The sequence below is a fragment of the Alligator mississippiensis genome, chromosome 4 (genome assembly GCF_030867095.1).
Source record: "Alligator mississippiensis isolate rAllMis1 chromosome 4, rAllMis1, whole genome shotgun sequence".
In the NCBI taxonomy this organism is placed as follows: Eukaryota; Metazoa; Chordata; order Crocodylia; family Alligatoridae; genus Alligator; species Alligator mississippiensis.
This window is the reverse complement of record NC_081827.1, coordinates 182,878,217-182,901,861: the sequence shown is the minus strand read 5'-3', so window position 1 is coordinate 182,901,861 and position 23,645 is coordinate 182,878,217. Positions and strand designations below refer to the sequence as shown.

The 23,645-nt window shown below is 41.6% G+C and overlaps 1 protein-coding gene across 3 annotated transcripts in view; it reads left to right on the top strand.

Moving 5' to 3' along the window:
- Positions 1-23,645, top strand: part of TWIST2 (twist family bHLH transcription factor 2) — a 79,688-nt gene that overhangs the window by 17,351 nt on the left and 38,692 nt on the right. The window contains exons 2-3 of one of the 3 annotated variants that reach the window (XR_009462045.1): positions 8,887-9,357; positions 9,645-11,862. The exons of 1 other annotated variant lie outside the window; for it this stretch is intronic. The gene's annotated coding sequence lies outside the window, so the exon portion shown is untranslated. Of the gene's footprint in view, positions 1-8,886; positions 9,358-9,644; positions 11,863-23,645 lie in introns of those variants that run through there. One more of the 3 variants, XM_019492340.2, reaches the window with a different exon arrangement.

Sequence of the window (23,645 nt, the reverse complement as noted above, 5' to 3'; positions counted from 1 at the left end):
GCCCTTCTTTTATGTTGAAGGCCACTTCTGATTAGTAACTGATTTTTGCAATCCCTCGCAAGATGATTTAGAAGAGGTTTCACTGGGCACATCTACATGTGCATAGCAACTTCTGTTCGTTTTTAACACAGAATTGGTGATCACAAGACTTACTAGTGAAGAAGGTACAACTCTCCAGTCCTTGGCAGGGAGCCCTGCACTTCAATGATTGCCAAATATAATTTTCCCCTGGTTATAATATAACTATTTTTAACTTTGTAATAGCAGGTACTAACTTCATGTGCCGTAGTTGGCACTACTGTGCTGTAGTGCCAGCACATATCTTTTACATGATGCTAATGCGCAGTAGACTAATTCTATTGCACATTAGCACAGCTTTCACTAATGTAGATGCACCCACTATGTTGTACATTTAAAACCCTCTAGCATCCAGCAGACATAAGAAAGGAGCATCATTTATTTAGAAAATCATTTCTAATTTTAAAAGTACATCTCAGCTGGAGATGCCATACCAGCAAAGGCCCCAGTCCTACATTTGGATCACGTCCAGGTGAATCCATATTGTGCTCCCTTGGGACCAAAGGTGCAAAGAAAACTATAGCTCTGTAGCCTGATCTAGCTCATTTAGATCTAGCTGGACTACCTGAAGCAGTCTAGCTACAGCAGTGCAGAGCTACATGTAGGCTAATTTACCCTACCATGGAACAATCTGTTGTGCACGTGTAGTTATGCCCAGTTATACATACAAGGCGGAACTACCTTTCCAGCTATATTGCTCATATACAGATACCTCAGGATTTTGATCAGAACATGACGTGAGAAAAAATGCTGCATTTTGAGGTCTGCACTGTTAAAAATTTAAATTTCAGGGGCAGAGAAAGGAATGCTTGCTTGCTTGCTTGTTAATGTGAATGAGGACCTGATGCCATGAAGTCTGTCTAAATTGCAAACTGCACTGTACTGTAAAGGTACCACATCCACAGTAGACTAATTTACTGCACAATAAATCATCACTGTCTACACATGGGGCAATTAGGCTGGTATAGACTAATTTACTGTGCCATCAGATGGTCGTATCAGACACAAGTACTATCAGACAGCACAGTAGATTACTGCGCTTAATGAACATGTAGATGGTGACAGGGCTAGCTGAGGCACAAGGGTGCTTCAGGGTGGGGCTAGCTGGCAGGCAGCCCCCGTGCTGAAGCTCCCTAATGCTCCAGCCAGCTGTTCCACAGCATCTAGCACCTCATCAGAGCAGCCCTGGGTTGGCAGGCTGACTCCCTAAGTCCCCTGCCAGCCCTAGTTACTCTCACTGGGCTCCATGTGTTGCACGTGAATAAACTCTCGAGCATGGGCGATTGGTGCCACCTTAGTCGGGGGGGGGCATTTGCCCCCCCCCAGTGACCAATCAGCAACAGGGGGGGTCCCCCATGGCCAATCTTGCCAACCAGGAGGGGGGGGCGGCACTCCCCTGCAGCCAATCGCACCAACCGGGAAGTGGCCGTGGCGCTTCATCCAACGCTCCCACTCCCCAGCCACAACTCACAGGGCAGGCATCGCCTGCCTGCCCTGCCCTTTGCCTAAGTGGGGAGTGCGGCCTGTCAGGGGGTGCACCAGTGCTCTCAGAGGATGCATGTGCACCCCCGTGCACCCCCTATACATCGCCACTGCTCTCGAGCTAATTGCCCTGGAGTTTTTTTGCCTTTGGGCACACATTCGAACAGTGCGCCCAGGAGCAAAAAATTAAACGGAGTTTACTCGTTTGCATTAATTGCAACTGGAAAGTGTGTGTGATGAGTCCCTCTGCGTGACTGGTTCAAGGAGGATGCTGTTAGTTTGTAAATGGCAAGGTCCATGTAAGCTAAGCCTGGCTCAAACTGGAGAGGTTCAAGTGTATTTAGTACTGGAAATCTCTTAGTTAGTCCCTTAGGGCGGCCAAAATAGTGGGTGTCAGTGAAAGACATTGGAAAAGTTACTTTAGGCACTGCTATATTTATTTTGTCTTAATCATTCATGGATAGCCACCACTGGGACCATTATACAACACAGGTTGATGAATTAGGGAGTATCTTCAAAGATGACAGTCAAGCAAGTAGCTGCAGTCAAACAAGTAGCTACACTCTCACCCTTTCCTATGAAGCTTCACACTCCTAGGCAATGCTGCCTCCAGTGTGGGCTGTGAGCTTGTGTGAGCTCTGGTGTGGGCTTTGAGCTCTTGAAGGCCACTTAACTACTAAGGAGCTGAACCCAGTTTTCCTAATACCTTAACCAGTATTTTACCCACAAGACCATCTTTCCAATGAGTTATGCTTCTCACATGCCAAAATTACAGTTGTCTAATTTCTTCAGACGCTTTTTAAACCCCATCAGGATTTGACCCTCCCGTTCCAAATGGAAAACTGCTCTGCATATATTTTAATCTCAGTATTATATCTTCAGCTGTTTAGATGCCTTTCGCAGCTTTTCATTTCATAGATCTAAATTACAGATGTGCTTTTCAAATTTGGAGAGAGACAAAAGGAATCAAGAAGGTTAAACAGCTCAATGTGAGTCACTCTAATAAGAGAGTTATTGTTGATTTAGAAACCTACTTGGGCAGCAAATGCAGAACTACGTTTTCCAAACCACGGCCTTTTTGTATTCCGGCTACTAAAACAAACAAAGGTTTCAATCAGAAAAGCAAAAAACACTGAAGAGAAGTTAGGACAAAAACAACCCAAAATGAGTGACCTAGAGAAGGGGCAAAACAAGCAAACATGAAAGGCAGAAGAGAGACATGCAAATGAACAAAGCAGATAATAAAGAAAATGAGAATTGTAGGCTGTGCTGATCTCTGGGAACCAATCCAGCCAGCACAATACAACAAACAGTATGAGCAATGGCTTTCCAAACAAATGGGAAGATGGATTGCAGAGGCAAAGTGTTCAAAACTTACAGTGTAATGAAAAAAGTAAATATTGGCCCAATTCTGCTCCAACTCAAGTCAAATGCAGAATTTCCCTTGACTTCATTGTCAGCAGGATCCAGCACTCAAGTCCTATTTATAATAGACAGATCCTGGGTAACACTCCAGAGTTACACATCTAGGGACTGATAGGGAAATCCTCAGTGTGCTGATATGGACTCTTTCATGAACCAGTATATAGAACACAGGTCAAACCTCAGCATGTCAACACAAAAGTGGTTGTGTTGTGCAACCACTGTGCTTGCAAATCTAGTGCCCAGGCCCAGCCCGATAATAATAGCAGTCACGCTTAGCACTCTGCCTCCCCAAGTCATTGTACAAGCACTAGCTAAGAGACCCTTGATGAAGAGGGATGGTTGTGTGTTGCATAAGGAGATCTTGAAAGGGCCAGGTATAATTGCCATTCTGTGCTTAGGGGAACATGGGGAATCCTCTGTCTTTCCTACTGGGCCAGTGCTTGGCATATCCAAAAGGAATGGAGAGATTGATACGGACCTCTATGCACATGGAGAACCATGCTGTATCTCATTAGGCCCAGGATCTGCAGTCCACAAGTGCCCCCTCCATTATGGCCTGTGTACCCAAATAGCACAATCTAGCCTTATGTTTTTTACTGATACAGTTGAAAACTGTGTTTTATCTATTGGAAACAAAAGGGTGACATCAAACCATGGATAAACGGCCTAACTCAGGAAAAAACAATGCATTTCCCAGTGAACATGCACAATACAATGTTCAGTTTTCAGATGTTCAAATAGGACCATTCACTAGAGAACTTACAAGGCCATATATACATAAGGAAGTAGCATGCCTGTGAATATGTGGATCTCTCTTCATTAAAGACTGTGAACTGATGAACAGTTAATGTTTCAAAAGGCAGAATGGAGGCCTTATGCCCAGGAGCACACGTCAGTTGATCTGCTGTAATTGTTGCTGTTTGCTCCTGTAACACAGTAAGTGAAACTAAATCAGAGTAACTTAACCATGTTTCACTCAGGCTCAAGTTTTTGCCCCAGTTCAACTTCCTCTTACTGTGGGATAGGAACGGGCAGGCAAAATGATTACACTGGATTCCACTGAGCTGCAAATAAATCCTGCCTTTTTAAAACAGTATAACAGATCCTCTGTCCTCATCAAACAACTTGCATAATATATAATATGCAGTCCATAAATACAGACACCAGGTTTGTGTATTCTGTTACTCATTGTTATAGGGTAGGAGTGTTGTTATAGGTGTGATGGTCCCAGATGTGTACAACCCATGTCTGCCTCTTAAACCTAACAAAGGGCACTTGCAGGGGTGGATCCAGAGTAGGTGCAGCAGTGTGGTTGCAACTCCATTGGCTGTGCGGAGTTGCAAAGGTGCACAGAGCTCACCCGCATGTCAGTGGAGCTCTGCTGGGAGCTCTGGGAGCTCACTAGCTGGTCAGTGCAGGGTCTGCCCTGAATCCCTGCTTTCATGGAGCTTGCTCTTCCCCTCCCTCCTGCCCCAATTCAGCATCAGGCAAAAGGAGGGGGGAAAGCAACACTCAGACCCTGCTTTCACACAGGTCTGGAGTCAAGCCAGAGCTAATCTCCTCCTTTCTCTTGCTGCTGAACTCATGGGCAGGCTGGAGGGGCAGGAGGGAGGGGAAAAGCAAACACAGTAGGCTCCAGAGTCACTAGAAAGCTGGTACTCCAGGCAGACCCCACTAACTAGCCAGTGAGCTCACAGACCTCACAGCACATGTGGAGCTCCCAGAAGGAGCTACACTGATAGCCAATGAGCTCTGAGTGTTCACTGCCATACAGAAGCACAGCAAGTTGTTACAGCCCCACTCCCTTTGACAATGTGGCCCACATACAAGCAGCTTCACTACCCACATGCTACACCACCAAAGGGGGCATTGTCTGCAGCCCCGGTGTCACAATCCTGGATCTACCCATGGGCACTTGCTGCCCCAAAGCTTATCCAGCAGCTCTCCCAACTATACGCTTGGTCCATTAAATATATAACAAAAAGTCCTTGCCTTGCTTCATTTTTGTTAATATAGTTTTTCAGATAATGAAGGCATTTGAAAAACACAATCCTTGATTCCAAGAGAGACTCATTTGTTCAATCTCTCTCTCTCTTCAAAGTGCAGGGGTGTAGCAGCGGAAGAACAGGCTTCCCTGGGATCTGAGTCAAGGAGTGGGAGTTTAGAAGCAGGCCAGCATCTGCTGATCTCAGGGTACAACTACGAGAGCACTGAGCAAAGAGCTTGAGAAGGTCACTTGGGTCAGAGCCATCCAAACTCTCATGTTCAAGCAGACTTGCACTAAAAACCAGCTCAGAGCGAGTCTAACACTTCAATAGACCTTAGATTGCTGACAGTTTTACATTCAGACAAACGTGTTAAGAATATGCTCAGCTCCCTTAAAGTGGGCCAAATATGCTCCAGGTTGCATAAAATATGTGACTGCATACATCTCTGTACTACTTAAAAGCTGACCAGATTTCAGATCATGAAGCATGCACTGTAAAGGACTAGAGGCACACTGAAAAATTAATTTTAAATTAAAAACTAATATTTCGTTTCAGTTTACTATTAAATATCATTATATTAGATATTAATGTTTCATTCAAGTTAAAATTAGTGCCATTTCATTAATGGTAAATGATTCTGCGAACAATTAGAGTTGTAGAAAACAAATCCCTATTGAGCATGCATAGTAGCTAGTGTTAAGCACAGAAGTTAGCATTTGTCTAATAGTGCCCTAGCACCTATCTAATGGGACATAGTTCCATCAGCCTGAAGTCCCTTCTGCAACATGACCACCTTTTTCCAGTTACAGTCATATTACAACGCCACTGATGTAAATGGGACTATTTATTTGCTTAAAATTGTACACTTGCTTTTTTTAAATACCTTGTTGAGTCAAGGCTAAAATTAAGAATTTGTTGTTATAACAGTAGAACTTTCAGACTGAACAGTCACTTCTGTAGGCCTGTATTTGTGAAGTCAAGCCGGTACTCAAATATGAGAAAGAAACCTTGAATGAACATTTACTGCCCACATCTGGAATGTTCTATTTAAACTGAGTCATGCTGCACTTTATTCAATTTTAACATCCTATGCCACAGGCTGTGCACATGCTGTACCGTCAGTCCTGAATATTAAAATAATGAGTCAGGCCACAAATAATTATGACACTTCAGAAACATATATTTGAAGTAATTTTTTTATTTGCCTCCTAGTGTAGAAACTTTTATTGTTCATATTTTTGAGCTTTTTGGTGTGTGAGGGCTAGATTTTTTTTTAATATAGCTTAAATTCTGGTGTAATTACATGATTTCAGGGGATGAAGCGTTAAGAAAAAGATCATATATTATAAAATTCATGATAAAATTCTAAGAGTTGGCAACAGACTGAATAACAACAACAGCAGGAACACCAAGGAGAGGACAGCAGAAAAATCACAATCTAGCCTTAAAGATACCTATTGGCATTGGGCCTTCCCAGCTCATAGCACCTTTCAGATATGTTTATCTCTGCATTTGGAGTGTCTCATTTTAGATTACACAATGTTTTTCTCTTGCTGTAGGGCAGATGTTCAACTTCTCTTTCACCCCTGTTCTTTTCAGTATGCAAAATACACAGAACATCTGTAGTATATGGCATACATCCTGACTACAGTGATAGTCATTCCTAAAGTAAAATGAGCTTATTGCAGGAACTTTATAAGATATACTATCTGAGATATTCAAGGAATAAGGTAACCGATATCCAGTGAAAACCACTGGAAATAAATGGGATTTCATTTCCCTAAATGCCTCTGAAAAATTTGGTAGGAGAAACCAAACAACAACTGCATACCAAAATGAATGCACAATAAAAATCTATCAAAGGCAAAAATACCCAATTACCTGTGGATGCACACTTCTTACAAGACATCCACTCTCTCTCCATTCTATCTGTTCTAATCCTCAAAGGGAATTTGCAAAACACCTTTCGTAGATGAGCCTACAAACTTCCCTTCATAAATCTAATGGATACAAAAAATCATGGACTAAATATAGACATTAGATTTATGGCACATTATAACCTGCCTGACATCCGAAAACCCCAGGTAACCTCTCTCTGTTTTACCAGCTACATTCTATCACCAGGTCAACATGCCCCCCTTTCCCATCCCCCCACCTACTTGCCTCACACCTATTGTTTCCCATGGCCTCTGATCCTCATTGCCACGCATCTGCATTTTCACAGACCTACATTTTGTACATTGGCTTCTATTCCATCCAGGCGAACACAAAACAACAGCAGGCTCTCCCTATACTTGAAGAAGGGTGTTTGTGCCCAAAAGCTTGCAGAGAACAATTTTTCTAACTATTTAGTTGGTCTAATAAACGATAGCACATTTACCCAAAGAACCTTGTCTGAAAATAGCCTATATGATTCCAGGAAATAAAAGTATTTATATTTTTACAGGAAATATATAGCATAAAATACAAATAAAAAGCAATTGCACAAGAACTGATATTTTTTTAACTAGCTTTGTTACAAAATGGCTAGATTGAGCCACAAAGTTAATCCCAGAGGAATGGACACTACATAGCAATACCAGCCCAGAAGGAGCTCAGGGAAGGCATTGCAAAGACCCCTGTCCCCTTTACACAGTGGCTACCTGTTACCTCTTGTTTTACCAATCTTACAAGTGATGACTTCCTCCCTATCTTTACCTCCATTCTCCTTAAGAGCTCCTCAGCTCTAGTTGAAGTCATACTTCATGTAGAGCAAATAATTAGTAGTTTAGTTGCTTTCAGTCATGCAGAGTCCAATTCTCAGCTGACCTATGTCAGCACTGCTTCTCCACTGACTTCAAAGGAGCAAAACCAATTTACCCCCGCTGAGAAACTGGGCCATGTCATATATACATTAAGAGAAATTTTCAGTCTCCTGCATCACCCAAATCAAAGCCATTTTCAACCAAACTTTTGAAGACCTTTTGTCTTGGTGAGGACAGTGTTTGCCTGCTGCTGTTTCAACTTTTTGTTTCAAGCTCTTCTAACTATAAATCTATGGGGGTTTTTTATTGCAAGAATTCCCTGATCCCAGATGCAAAATGGAACAAAGGATTTCTATATACTTTTTGAAAAAAGTGTAGTCACTTTTGGGCAGAGAATTACCATTCTGATCATTCTGAAAAAGGTTTGGAAAATGACAGCAAAGTGAGCAAAAGGAATTGGAAGAGAAGTATTTATCACACATACACAGGGGTTGTCTGACATGTCCCTTTGTGAAATCCTTTTTTCAGTTGCTTATAACTTTGTCAGTCTATTTGGGCTGGATTTTTTGGTACTTAGTACCTGGTTCAGACTTCATTTTTTCTTTTCTTTTTTTTTTCCTTTTTGAAATTTTGGCCAAATGATTTAGTCATGTCCAAGAACCAAGTTAACAAAGAAAAGTTCTTCTGCTCATGTTAAAAAAATCTGGCAGATTTTTTGGGGACAGCTCTTTTTATTGGCATGCCACCTGCCCATGCTTTGGAGCAGGGATTTGACATTTAGGATGATGATAGTTTTTGCCTTTGGATTTGACATTTAGGATGGAGCTACCGTTTCTCCTTTGCATTTTCCATAAAAATCCACGTAAAATTTGGTAAAATAATAAGCCTTTAATAATTATAGTTTGCACACAATTAGAGATGTGAAGTCCCAGGGAAAAAAAAAACAGAAAAATTCATGGGAAAAAATGGGTTTTTTCCATTTTTTTTCTGAGGACTTTTTTGTTTTTTTTTTCCAAAAAATTGGAAAAATTGAAAATGTTTCAAAAAAATTAATAAAACCTCTCATTAAATATTTTATTTTAGAATGATGAATAAAATGCTTGAGATAACGTGTTCATATATTGCTACCCTTGACTCCTCAAAAATGTTTTCTAATAACTATGTAATAGGGAGACCTATATGTAAGACTATCTACAGTATCAGATCATTACAATTCCTGTACACCGAGGACAAGCAGTACGGTACAACTCTCAAATGCAACAGCAAGATGCATTTCTGCCCCCAGGGGACACTGCCATTTTCACAAGAGAAGGAAGAAGGATTTAGTGCCTTCTTTGCTTGTGGACTTCCTCTATTGTTGACTTTTGATCCAGAGGTTGGTGGATCTGCTGCTGTCCTCCTGACTAGGCCTCAAAGGACTGGGAGTAGACACTGGCAGCATCCATTCATTCCTGTAGAGATTAGAAACAAGGAACTTATGGCCCTGATTGCTCAAAAGCCTCAGGAGAGGAGACAGAGCAAGTCTAAAGGTTTTGGAGTTGGAAGGAACCTGCCTCCTCTTGGCCCTGTGACCTTGAGATCCACAGAAGTACAGAAGCAGCACAAAGGAGCTGAAAGAAAATATACTTCTTTATTGAAAGGTAAGAGTTTAAATTTCTCTGAATTCAGCATATTAAACTATACTTATGCTGCATTAGTATATTTCCATAACCTATGCGATTCATAATTGAATTCCTACTAATCTGATGTTTTGTGACAAATCACCCAACCTTAGCAGTGAGGTGAGGTCTGCAGGGCAGGAAAGTTGTTCACAGTTAACTCTGAGGAGGCCTTTCCACCATCCATTACTAAATTTGTACGAGCTGTAGCTTAGTGTTTATATATGCAAGCTAGCCACTAAAATACATTTTTCTTTTTTCTCCATCAGTAAAATGGTGCAACCGACTTCTAGCATATAGAAGCATTTCCACACTGCAAGTTATTCTGAGAAAAAAATGTGATTTGCAAATACAGTCAAATGAAATATGCATTTCCAAATGCTACTAGGATGACCAAACACATCCTTGTCTGTAAGAAGTGTCCTGCAGACATTAAAAAATCCTTCATGGGTATAAGTGAGGAGGAGGTAGATTGTGATGATGAAAGTGCAAGTAGCTGTTTCCAGCATCCTCGATCCAGAAGTCCTTCTACTGCTGCTGCTGCTGCTTCTATAACATCAGTATTACAAAGGGTTGACCAAACAACATCCTTAAGTAACCAAATATTGCAACCAACTGTAAGCAAAAGACTCTCAATAGCCTCATTTGTAGACAAGATGACACCTGAAGATCAGGAAAAAATTGACCAAGCTCTTGAAAGAGCAATATATTCTTCTGGGATGCCATTGTCAATGATTGAAAATGCATACTGACAGGAAGCTTTTAAATTACTAAGACCATCATACCATTTGCCCAGCAGACATTCTTTGAGCAATGCTCTTTTACAGTCAGAATATGAGCGTGCAATGCAATCTGTTCAAGGAAAAATCAATAAAGCACCATGTCTTACAGTACTTACAGATGGATGGACAAATGTTCAGGGAGAAGGAATCATAAAATTGTGATAACACCTCAACCATTTTTTTACAGAAGCATTAAAATAGGAGAGAACAGGCATACTGCAGAGTATATCAGTAGTAAAATATGTGAAGTCCTACAGAAGATTGGGAGTGGTAAAGTACTTGCTTTGGTCACTGACAATGCAAGTAACATGAAAGCAGCATGGGATATCAAAATGGATAAATATCCACATATTACTGCAACAGGATGTGCATCCCATAGGCTAAACTTGCTTCTTAATGACATCATGAAGTTGGACACTCTGCAAAAGATCTATAGAAGAGCAAAGAAGTTATAAAACATGTAAAAGCTACTCATATGTTACCTGCAGTCTTTAAGAAGAAGCAGGAAGAAAAGAATGCAAAGAATAAAATAGTGACACAAACTCTAGTAAAACTAGTTGGGATGGAGTGGTGATCTCATTTGAAAGTTTAGTAAAAAACAAATAAACTCTTCAAGAAACAGTAATAATTGATGATCTTAAAGTACCCAGAAGTGTAAGGGACACTGTACTTGGTGAAGATGTCTTCTGGGTTCAGCTGCAGAACTCCCTGAAGATTCTAAAGCCAATTTCTTCAGCAATCACTGCATCTGAATCAGACAGTGCACTTTGTCAGACATTCCTTACCAAATGTCCCAGATAAAATCAACTGTTTTTGAGAATCTAAGTGTATTTTTGCTTACAAGTACAGAAGAAAGAAAAATAAAAGACTTTATTAACAAACAGGAAGATTTTTGTTGCCAGTCAGTTCATGCTTTTGCAAATCTTTTGGATCCAACATTCAAAGGCAGAAATGTTAGTGATGATAGCACTGCTACTGGATTTGACTGGATTACAAAACAAGCAACACGCTTAGGACTTGATGTTGGAAAGGTACTTTTAAATGTTGCAGAATACTGAACATCTTGAGGCATTTGGTCCAAGAATGCAGTCTGGTACTCTGCCAAGCGTATCCCTCCTGCAACATGGTAGCAAGGCCTTTGCACGACATAGTCTCAACTCCTCTTGCTTCTCACCTGCTTCAGATTCCTCCATTTTCTGCAGCATGTGAAAGAAACTGGTCTGTTTGGAAATACTCACACCAAATCAAGAAATAAATGAACATGTGAAATAGTAGAGAAGCTTGTCTCAATCCGGGCAAACCTTCAGTTTTCAGAAGTCCATGAAGATGATAAAAATAAAGGATCAGAAGAATCAGAAGGAGCAGAAAATGCTGATAGTGATAGCTCAGCAAATGAGACTGATTAGAAAAAGTTTCATGTAGCAAAATTTGTATTCAATGAGTCATGTTTTTTTCCCTTTTTTTCTCAGCCCTTTTTCTAAAAATGAGTGCTTTCTGTATCTGCTTGACACTGTGGAAGAGACCAAGTCCAGAATACATAATAACTTTCTTTGTTTTACTATAATGTTGATTTTTTTTTCTATTTTCAACTTTAATTTTTGCCTGCTTCTCATAAACTGGCAAGAACTAAGAGATGCTAGGTTTCTTAGAGTTCAGCAGCTTGTAGCTCCATTTGTAACAAAAATTAAAAACATTTTAAAGTAAATTTAATTAGTAAATGTGTAATTATTGTCTGAATAAACTATACTTTTAAATGTAATAAATATACCAAAAATGATAATTTTATGAGCAAACCAAGTTATACATAATACATTTTATGTTCTTAAAGCAGCAAAGTGAATTTAGATCTGTAAAGGGTGCTAAGAAAATAAGTATTGCATATATTTCAATTTTTCCCAAAATTTCCATTTTTCCCCCCCAAAAATGTTTTTTCTCCATGGCTTCAAAATGTCCAAAATGTTTACATTTCTACATACACTTAGTGGGCTTGGATAATGGTGGCAGAACACTTAGTGTCTTGCTGCAGCTCCAGAGGTATGTGATTATGCCCTGCTCTAGACTCATGCTGAAATTGGCCCTCAGTTGCAAATGGGCAACTGTTTTTTCAGACTGGGGAGTCCAAAGTGTTTGGATGTGATGCTAGTACAGCAATCCCTTGTCTGTTGTCAGCTGTAGAAAATACTGTGCATTAACTATACTAGCCTAGTAGGTTTAGACAGACCTTTGATGTGACACAATCAGCTGAGACATGCTAGAGCTTTACAACAAAAAATGTTCAAGGTTGTGTGTGCCAGCCAGAGCATTCCTTCCAAATATTGCTCTGGGACAGACTGTATCTAAACAACTGAACAGAGAGCAGGACCTTATCTCACCTGTGTTCTCCATGCTTCCTTCCCCACTGGGCAAAGGCTGTGTGAAGGAGAAGCTATCTGACTTGACTGTATGTGGGACAAGAGTCAGAACTGAGAAAGTGGGGTGAAGTTGACTGAGACCAGGAGCCAGGAAGGAGTAGGTGATGAGGGATGTGACTGGAATTAATCTGGCAAGGGGAGAGGAAAGTTGGAGCTGTGATTTGGAGCTAGGTAAGACTGGAACTTAGAGGTGAGAAATTTAATAGATTTGTAGATATTAGGACCAGAGAGAACTATTAGATTATCTAGACTGATCACAGAGGAGATTGGAACTGCTGGTACAAAAAGCCTGGGCTGCAAAGAAAGAATGGGAAACAGGAAACAGGACTGGTTGTGGGAGAAGGCAAAGCTGGACAAGGATCTGACTGGAGAGGTGGGGAATGACTGGGTGAGGAGGTCAACACTGATAATCAAATTGGGGGCGGGGGAAAGGGAGAAGGGCCACAGATCTGAGGCTACAAGGGAGAACTAGAGTTGACTAGGCAAACTGGAATAAGGTGCCATGGAGTGGCAGAAACTGAAAATGGGTGGGCAAGAAAACCAGATTAGAATTGAAAAGAAGATTGGGAGCATACATTTACATATTTTAATGTATACAACTGATACTGAACATAGCTAAATACAGGCAGATGTAAGCTGGCATTACAATGTATGGTGATGACTTGGAAATATAATTTCCCCATGCTCTTCTAGTAAGGCTCTATACTTCTAGGAGAGGGAGACCCAGAGTCAGTTTCTGTTGCTGGTGTTTCCTGTCCTTTGGGGGTTGTACTGACTAGTGAACTGAGACCAGTTAAGATGAGCTTTGAGAGACTCCAAATGGAGGATTTCTCCAATTCTGCTTAGCAGAAGGTCCTAGAGAGCACCCACAAAGCAAGAACCACAGGGGAGGGTGGGGGCCCTGCCATGTTTGGGATACAAGGAGTTCTTTGAAACCTTCACTGAGGTGTCTAAAGCAACCAGATTACATAGATTTCTGCAGTCCTGGCTGTACCTCCAGCTGGAGGAAGTTTAAGTTTTGTGAGGTGTATATCAAAGCAGCCTAAGAGAGCAGTGCAGCCATCTAATGGGAGAGAGGCTAAGTCCTGAAATCATACCAAGGTAGCCCAGCAACACAGTGGGCTAGGAGTTGGTTCCAAAACCATCCTCTCTTACACATGCACAAGCACCTGGAGAGAAACAAATGGGTAGGTCAAGAATAGATAAGAGATGTATAAATGGATTTCCTCAATAAACCTCCAGCTCTCCCTCTCAAACACAAACTCCAGCCCTTGAAGCATGATTTTCAGATTGGTCTGAGTTTCTAATTTGTTACAAATTCTGGAATTAAGAAGATTCACGTTTCATTGTGATGACTTCATGCAGCCCTATGTCCTTTGTACAGTATCTCTGCTAAGGACACACCTCACACACACACACTTATAAAGCAGCCAAGAGTCAATGAAAGAAAAAGCCTGGCAGCAGTTAAGTTTTCCTGGTTGAATCCTATCTCCTGTCCACAGGTTTGGGATTTTTGTCTCACTTGAAATTATGGCCACCTTATCAAGTCTCCCTGCACGGGCTTCTTGTTTATAATGAGCTTGTTGATTCTTTCTGGGTAGGTCAGTGTGAACTCAACAAGACATGCCAGCAAAGTGCACTTCATACCACAGGTGGCATTTGCCCAAAACAATGGACGAAATTCTTTTATTAGGTATTAATGTATTCTTTTATTTAGGTATTAATGTATTAATACGGTCTCATCCCTCCAGTAACTAAGCATTTTGCCACCTTCAGTATATTTCTTCTCACAACAGGGGAAGGGAATGCTATTATCCTCATTTTAGAGAGCAGGAACTGAAGGCATGGAGATATACCCAAGAGCCCACAAGAAGCTTGAGGAAGAATATAGAACCGAATCTTAGGCCTTGTGATTAAGTACAAAAAGTCAAAGAGCCTGAGGCTGAATTGATTCAGTCTTTGCAGGTTAGTCTAAGCTGCAAAGATTGAACCAATAAGCAAATGAACAGACATTCACTTTTGATTCAGGAAATGTAGCCAGGTGCCTGCAGTGACTCAAGCCAGATGCTGGAGGGCATTTAGCATGACTCTGGCATATAGACAGCATGAGCTATGTGTTCGCTTCCTCTTTCTGCTGCCTCCGAGGTCTCTGGGATTTGCAGCCCACAATCACACCTGCAGGACTCTGCGGGGTTGCTTATCACTTCCTCTTCCTGCTTCCAAGTGTCCCTGGGATTTGTAATCCACAGTTGCAGCCAGCAGTAAGCCACAGCCAGCAGGGCAGCTCCATACTTGGGGGAAGGGGAGTTTAAACCCTCCCCACCGGCCCTAGACCCCAGCCAGGGTTTGCCTGGTGAGGGAGGTAGTAAGCCAGCCAATGAGGCCATTGAGCCAGCCCGCACTGCTACAGCTAGGGAACAGAGGGGCAGGGTCAGCCCTGCTCTCTGGATCAGACAACATAGCTCAGTCCAGGGCTGCAAAACATACTGGGATGCTGGGGGACTCTGACTTAACTTCAGCCAGGAAGGGGTTTGGGACAGAAGTTTCATAAACCAGTTTGAGCTCAATCAGTTAAGTCTGATTCAACCAGGTTTATCTTAAACCAGTTTCAGGAATTTTGAAACTGGTTTATGTGCACCGAGCTTCTGTTCTGTTACAGGTTTAAACTAGTTTCTGATCACTTAAATCAGTTTATTTGTAACTTCTATCCCTAGCCTATAAGTCCAGGCTTGCAAAGCACTGGACTAGACTGTTTTCTCCACAAGTTTTACAGCATAAGCAGTGTCCCACTTCCTTTTTTTAGGCCCCAGGCTAGTCAAATGATGCAATTTGCCAGAGGATAGTATAAAAGCTCATATGAGAATTGAGCATTTTAGCCTTCCTGAGAGATCCCTATTGAAACCTTGATGCCCCATCTCCCAGAACAAACACGAAGCAACAGGCTGCATTGCCAGACCTGTGCATGGGAGGTCCACACACACACACACACACACACACACACACACACACACACACACACACACACTGCTGTGGTCAGTGTGTTTACTGGGCATTTCCACCACAGAGCTTTGAAACTGTACTCTACTGAAAAACTCAAGTGTGTATTTATTTCAAAATGTAATCCTCAGTCTATCACTCTTATTGCAATAATCAGATGATCTTTTTATCCATGGGCCAAATCACACCCCTTCCTCTGCACAGAAACCCATAGGAGTTCTCCACAATTCACTCTGTCATGTGGGTGGGAATTCCCCTTGTGGAATGAGCCAACCTACTAAGTATCTGTGTTTCTGCTCTGGATTTGAGGCCCCCTGGCCCTCTCCTATTCTCTGGAGTATGACTGTACAAGCAGCAATTCCCTCTGCCTCTGGAACCCTTCTCAGAGGACTGGTCAATGTGCAACAATGGTAATATGGACTCAGCTTTCCCAAAATGACTCCAGAGAGATTGCTGAGAAGGACTGTGCTGCCACACTATTGGAGATGCTGTTCTGCAGGTCTCTTATTTTGGCAGAACCACAGTTATACTTGAAGCAGGCTAACAGAGTACTAACTCAGGCTCCTGCTAGTATGAAAGAGCAGCTAAACACAATGAACCACTTTCTTCCCCACTAGTACCTCAAATTGCCCTGATCCCTGGGCAGTGATACACATGAAACCCCACAAAGCAGGGAATCCTCTGCACAGTTACATACACATGTACAAGTCCACATCCTTTGCACTAGAATTCCACCAGCACTAGGGAAAGGATGTTTTCACGCCTGAAGGAAGTGAACATGCTGGGGAGCTGCCAGGCTCCAGAGTCCCACAGCTGTGAGGTGACACTGCCAGTGGAGAGAGTCCTGATAGCTGTGGGACTCTGTCCTGGAAACTGGGAGGGAGAGTCCTGTCAGCTGACAGAGTTCCCAGCCACAGGGGGAGACGAGGAAATTAAAGTGGGACAGAAACCAGCTATAAAGGTATTGCACATTTTCCAGCTCTAAGTTTATAACTGGTTGGACCTTCAATGGTCTGATTGTTAAGTTGCACATGTAGCTGGTCTAAATGAATTCTGCAATTAACCTGGTAACTGCATGATACATGTAACATGTAGAGAGGACCTTAGGTATGCCAGTTTTGAACCACAATGCCAGGATTTAAGAGCTTCCAGGAAGTGGAGGGGTAAAACAATAAGGTAAAAGGTGTGGCAGCAAAGAAGACAGACAAAGGCAGGCAGATCCTTGTCAGTGATTCTGCCACGCACCAGGAGAATGTTCACATTCCTCTGCAATGTGTTGAAAGGCCAGCTGTCTGATGAGTTCAGGGATGTCATTCAAACACCAGTGTAAATTAATTTCTTTTCCTTATTTATAGCAGAATAGCTGCTCCTCAGGCCTCAATCTCTGGTAGGTACCCCTCCATGCCCCCTTGGAGCTTTCTGCCCTGATATCAAACAGGAAAAAAGAATGTTTAAAATTCCCAAGCCCTTTCTTTAAGATTCATTAGCTATTATTTCACCTGAGTGACCTCTTGAAGTGATTTCCTAAAAACCCAGATCATGCTGCTAACTGAAAAATCAGTTTTCCTGGAAAAAGGGCACAGTCTTTTATGTTTTACTGGAGCATGTAGACTGTTGGATTGCATTTCTGTAGATACTGCATGGGAGAAGGAAGGGGAGAAAGAGAAAGACTGTTTATGGGATGAAGATGTGATCTGAAAACTTTACCAGCCTTTGGAGATTGCCTCTCTTGACAAGGAGCATGGCAAGGGTGAATAAAGGATCAGTTTCTTTTGTGAGGGGGGAGTAGTTTCATATACTTCCTGTGAGTTCCTAGGGGAGAGAGGGTGTTGTACTGCAGCAGGATTTCCAACTGCAGTTCAAGCCGATTGAAACTTCAAACATATTTCAGAGATTAAACTCTAGCTGACCATCCTGCTTGGAGTAAGGGGCTTTTATCATTCCTAGCTGTAACTCTGGTATTCTTGTAAAGAAATTCCAGCTAGCTATAATTTCACCCCTGATTTCTTCTTCCTCCAGGGTAACAGCCTTTGCTCTAAGAACTAGGCCCTCTGCCTGAACCCATTTCCTGTTACTTGAACTGCACAAAAGGCTCGCTCGTGTTTTGGTGCTGATTTAAATGAAGCTTCCCCAAAGAGCTCTAATGTGTATTTCTAGTGTTCTGTGGTACAGAACAGTTGATCCCTGGAAACATATTTACTGGAGCTTTTCAAGTGTGGTCATAACAACAAATGTAGCTAATCACATTTGTTAAAAAAAAAAAGTAAATGAGATGGAAGGGAAAAAAATTCTTTCCTCAAGAGATTTCCGATTTCAAATAGAATCATTTTGCTTTATGGCTGTCAAAAAAATTAAAAGTGGTCCAATTTTGGCCAACAATGGAAACTTTTTGGAAATACTTTTGTTTGGTGGAGGGAGGGGATCAGAAAGTGGGGGCTGGAAATCACCAAAAGATTTTTAGCTCTTTTGTAGGGCTGTGCGAAGCTTCGGGTGGATATTCAATTTGGAGGAGATTTGGCCTGATTCAGTGGCTGAATCTCCGAATACGAATCGAATCAGGGGACCAATTTAAAGGTCTGAATCGAATCAAAGCTCTCGAGATCTTCAGAAAAGATTGAGAGCGCTTTGATGATTTGGGCAGTCCCCAGTGGCTGCAGTAGGGAGCTGCAGCTGACTCCCAGTAAGTACTAGGGGTGGGGGAGGGGGGGCTGGGGAAGGGACTATGGGGGGATCCCTGCCAGCTCCCCCAACCCCTCTGCTCCCCCAGCTCCCCATAGCTGTCCCTACCCACCCCAGCTCCCAGCACTTTAACAAAAAGCCCTGGTGCTCACTGGGTGCTGCTGGGCGGAGGAGCCATCCCTGCTGCCCCACGCTGCATGGAGGGCTCTGCATGAGCCCCCCGAACTCCCAACTCCCCCAACCCCCCCCACGGGTGCCCTGCCCAGGCCAGCTCTGGCCCTTTAAGAAAAAAACCCAAAAAACCAAGAAAAGCCCTGGGACTCACTGTCTCCTGCCCGGCAGCACCTGCTGATCTGGGGCTTTTTTTTTTAAACAAGTGCCAGAAGCTGGGGTAGCCATTGCCAAGCTGGGAGAAGGGTGAGGGATGGGCCTGGCCTGGCTGCTTCGGAGATTCAGCAGCAGCCGAATCTCCGAATCAGATTTGGGTGAATTGAATCAGGACAGTGATTTGAATCACTGAATTGAATCACTGTTCCCTGAATTGGCCAAATCCGAATCCAAAGCGTATACTAGCTGCTTTGCACAGGCCTACCCTTCTGCTGAATAGCTCTAAGATCACATGAAAGGTAAATTGCTAAATCCACACAATTAAATGCTGAAGTTCAGGCCTGCCACCCTTACTCCTGCTGAAATCAAGACTAGGACCTTTGTCTAGAGCGGGAGTCTCTCTAATCTTTGCATTCATGGAGTGAACATGATCAAGAGGTCACGGTGTTTGAAGTATGAACAGATGGAGTGGCAACTATCTGCAGACCCTTTGCCCCTGAGCAGGGGAGTTCCCAGAGGATATGGAGTAAGCAAAAGTAACTGCTGTTTCTCTGTCCCTGGAGCTCCTGAGGAAGGGGACATGTTCCTTAGTTATGGAAGACTTTTTCAATTCACATTCAAATACACGCTATCTTCTTAATTTGAAGGGCATTACAAAGCTATGCCCACAGCAGAGATGATAACCTGTAGCTCCTATAAAGTGCTTTTCATCAGCAGATTGCAAAATGCTGGGACATCAGCATTATTAATCCTGTTTCACAGATGGGGAAACCAAAATGAAGAGACTTGCCTGATGTCACCCAACAGAACAGAGGCAGAGATGAGAAGTGAAACCAGATTTCTAGAGTCGCAGTCTGGTCTCTCTAGCTGACTCTTTTGTATGCATGTAGGCAGGGTTTTACTTGTGGCCTGAGAGGCTGAGATTATCTGCCCCAAGCTATGTTTTGGTAGGGAGGAAAGTTTGTATCTGCCCCTAGTGCAGAGCTCCCTTAGATCCAGCCATTGAGATCCAGTTGTCTTGTTTTAGCAATACCAGCTAGTATAGTGGCATAAGCAATGAGCAGGGTTGGCAACTGTCTAAATTTACAAACACTCCATAAATAACCAGGCTAAAAATGCTTGTCTGTAAAATGCATAAAAATAAAAAAACCTGTGCCATGTGTGAAAATATGAAGCCACCAGAGCTTATTGAAGCTCTCCAGTAGGAAGAAAATTGGACACAGTGTTGAAACACAGACCGAGTACAACAGTACTGGTATCCAAACAGGAGCTCCCTGAAGGGAGCTTTTAGGGCTTTGTTGCTCACAGGACCCTCCATAGTTCCTTCCTCAACTCCCAGCTATGTGCTTTGACTGGTGCTTCCTCCCATCTGCCTGTAACCCTGCTGTGTGGCAGGTAGGCAGACAATGTTCCTTCTTTGGGGCTCCATGCCAGGATGGGGAGATTAGGTATGGGGATAAGTAGAGAACCCATGGGGTGGGAACAGCAGGATTTAAAATCATTGATGCAATTAAGTAGAGTTGCCATCCCAAGAAAACATTTTTACTGATAATCTGTAGGCTTTTAATAACAGTAATAACTACCAAACTTTTTTACTATGGTTTAAACCTGCCTCTTGTCCAGGGGCTGACAGAAGGATTATATTTACTTTATGTAAAAATATGTCAGTAATAAAAGTGTGGTTGTCAGTAAAAAGTTTGTAGATCATCAGTAAAAAAAAATTATCTTGGGATGGCAAACCTGGCAATGAGCAGCAGTTCAGGACACCTGAGCTCTTATACCAAACTGCTCTGTGACCTTGGGCAAGTCACTTCCCCTTTATGTCCTCCCACTTCCTGTCTGTCATTTTAGAGTGAACAAGTTCATTGGGGCAGGGACTGTTTTAAGAGGGAGCATCTGAGAGTGTGTGTGTGTGTGTGTGTGGGTGCAAGGGGTCTTGATGGTTGCTGGGGCCTCTTAAGTTCCACTACAATAAAAATAAATAAGAATAATAGTTACTGCAGGGGCCCCTCTGCCATGTTAACCTGGCTGTTAGCCCAGCTCTCTGCAAAAGCATTGCTTCATTACTGCTTTGTTTGAGCAGCAGACACTGAGAACAGAAATTGGGTCAGTGCCTGTGGAGAGCTTAACATGTGGGTGTCACTTGAGCATTAACTGGTAGAAGGCAGATGTCATGTTAAAGGAAAACAGGGGAGGTCTCCTCAATACTAAGTAGAAACTCTTCTTTAAAGCAAGAGTGAGAGTGGGCAGTGGGGTCCTGTGTGTTCCTCACTTCCATCTAGATATGAAGAACTACAACAATAAACATTTACATCTCCATGTGCCACAGAGATGTGACTGTTATCAGTAAAACGTTCATGCAGCTGAATGTTTGTTAAACAAATATCTGCATATATTTAGAAACACACAAACACACACATGCATGCAATATTATATCTGTGGGTTTATGTACACCAGAGATTCTGACACTGGGGCAGGCAGCAAACTTTCAGATGATACACACAAGGAAGGAAAGGGAAAGGGGAACTACAATGGAAAAAAAGGATAAAAAAATTAAGTAAGTCTGCACTATTTGGAGAGGTTATAATGTGACTGTAGTGGCAAAATGTTACTTTTTATTGTGCATAACAGAGTCATAGGAATACACTGAAGTGTACAAATTTAGGAAAAGGTATATCATCCCACAAAATTGGAGGATTTTGGAATATATAAATATATGTTGAGCAGAAGGCAGGATAGAGATGCACTTTATACACTAATTAATCAGAGATGCATCAGCTTTTGTGAGCAAGAGCTCACTTAATCAGGTGCTATGAAAGCAGATACATCCCTGATTCAGTTAGTCTATAAGGTGTATCTCTACCCTGACTTCAGACTAACACAGCTAACTACCCCCTTTTATATACTTATATACCTGGGCATGTGTGCCTGGGAAGATGAAAGCACATGAATATGTACACTCCTTTCTCAGATATTATGTATTTCCATTTGGATTTATGCACTCGTTCACATCATATATTACGGGAAAATTCTTCTTTATCTTTTTATATATAAAGATATTACCTACCACCCATAAATACAGAACTACTACTTCACATTAGTAGTAACTTTCTAGCAAAAAATGCAAAAAGAAAACATGACATTTAAATAATATATACACTGGATTTTTATTTTACACTTGAACCAGAATATGCAGATATGTACATATTACATATTACATATACCCACACACACTATGATAATTACACACATGCATTATTATTATATATTAATATAAACACATTATGTTTTGTGACTTAAACTTAGTGAATATACATTTTCATGAATAAACTGGATGTAAAATGAGAAGATTGTTTGGGGTCAGTGGCTGCACACAGTCTGATAAACCTTTTCAGTCACTGACAGGAACCATACAGTCAGAAATTTATGAACCACTCATTTTCAAGAGCAAAAATATAGGAAGCTATTAGCAAAAAGCAGGAGTAGAAAAGATATGAAATACTGTAGATATGACAGTAAGGCAGACTATTAGCTCATCAGGAGCTTAGTAGGGTTCAGACTTAAAGGTTCAAACAAGTCCAGCTTGCAGCTGGCAGTCCTAAACAAGACAAGCCAGCTGGTGTTGCGCTGAGTCATCCAAATAGTGATTTGGTACAAACTGTAGATTTAACTCATGCATTCAAGTGATGGAATACAAAATAGATCTTAGGTTTGGATTCAAGAAAACATATATCTGGTTTTTATAGTATGACAGCCTAGAAAAGACCATGGAAACCAATTTTCCAGAGCTTTCAAAGTTATGCGTGTATGTTACATCAGGTTTGATTTCTAAGCCCTCACTTAGAAGTCAGTCCCTGTTCAGTAAAAAGACTAAGCATTTGCTTTACTTGGAGAGAGAAATGAAGACACCAGGGCTTAAATGTAAGCCTAGGACTTAGTCACAAGCTAAACAATAAATATGTGATTAAGCATTTCTCTTGAATAAGGATGAATTAAGCAACAGCTAAAGACAGTCACAATTTAGCAAAGAATTTATGGAAACTTATTTTAATTTTTACTTCCTCCTGGAAACTGAACTCTTCACGCCATAGTTCATATTTATTTGTTCACTTTTTTGGTTTGAGGGGAATTTTTCTCCTCAATATAACTTTTTTAATTCCAGACAGAGAATGAAAACTAAATATGAATAAAATCATCATCAGATCATGCTGGTCATCAGAATTCATTTTGGGTGCTATTCATTCATTCATTTATTCATTCATTAGAATAGCATATTTTCAGAAGAGAAACAACAAAATGAATCCAAGGTGGTATCCTTGGAGAGCTACAAGATGGTGATCAGAATGTAGCATGAGCAGTTTTAGAGTCAGTTGTTTGTGCTCCTATCTAATTTATTGATGACATTAAATATTAAATGTACCCATGCAGAGGAAAGTCGTTTAGAATTGTTATAAAAATTGGATGAGTTTATAGTATAACTGCTTTTTTTTGCCAATACTGGACCATTATCTGCATGCTCTTGTTGTACAATGGGAGTATCACATGTGCAACAAGAAGAAACTCAGTCTAAATATTATCAAAGGATCTGGAAAAAGCTTTGGGAAAAACTGTAGGACAGCCAACGAATCAGAATGACAAAACTTAAAAGAGTAAAATCAATGCTTGTGAATCCATGGAAAAAATATGATTCACAGTTATTCAGCACATGGGCAATAACTGCTAGGCTACTCATATTTATCAGGAAACAATTCCACTGAGGCTTAATAAACCACAAAAATAAAGATAAAATATTTTATAAGTGACTAGAATCCCAAGATAAATTCATTTCCTTGTTATTCAGTGCAGTCTGTTTGTTGTCTTATTGTTAAATTAATTTAAATACATACATGCTTATTATAGCAATACCCACAGCCCCAATCCTGCCAATATAGTCAGTCAATGGAATAATGCACGTGCATGAAGTTAAATGCAGGCGTAACTGCATGAGGGACAAGACCTTAAGGGGACATCTACACCACCTCCCTGCTACAGCTGGAATCACTGATGAGACGTGTGTCCTGCCCCCTTGTCCCTA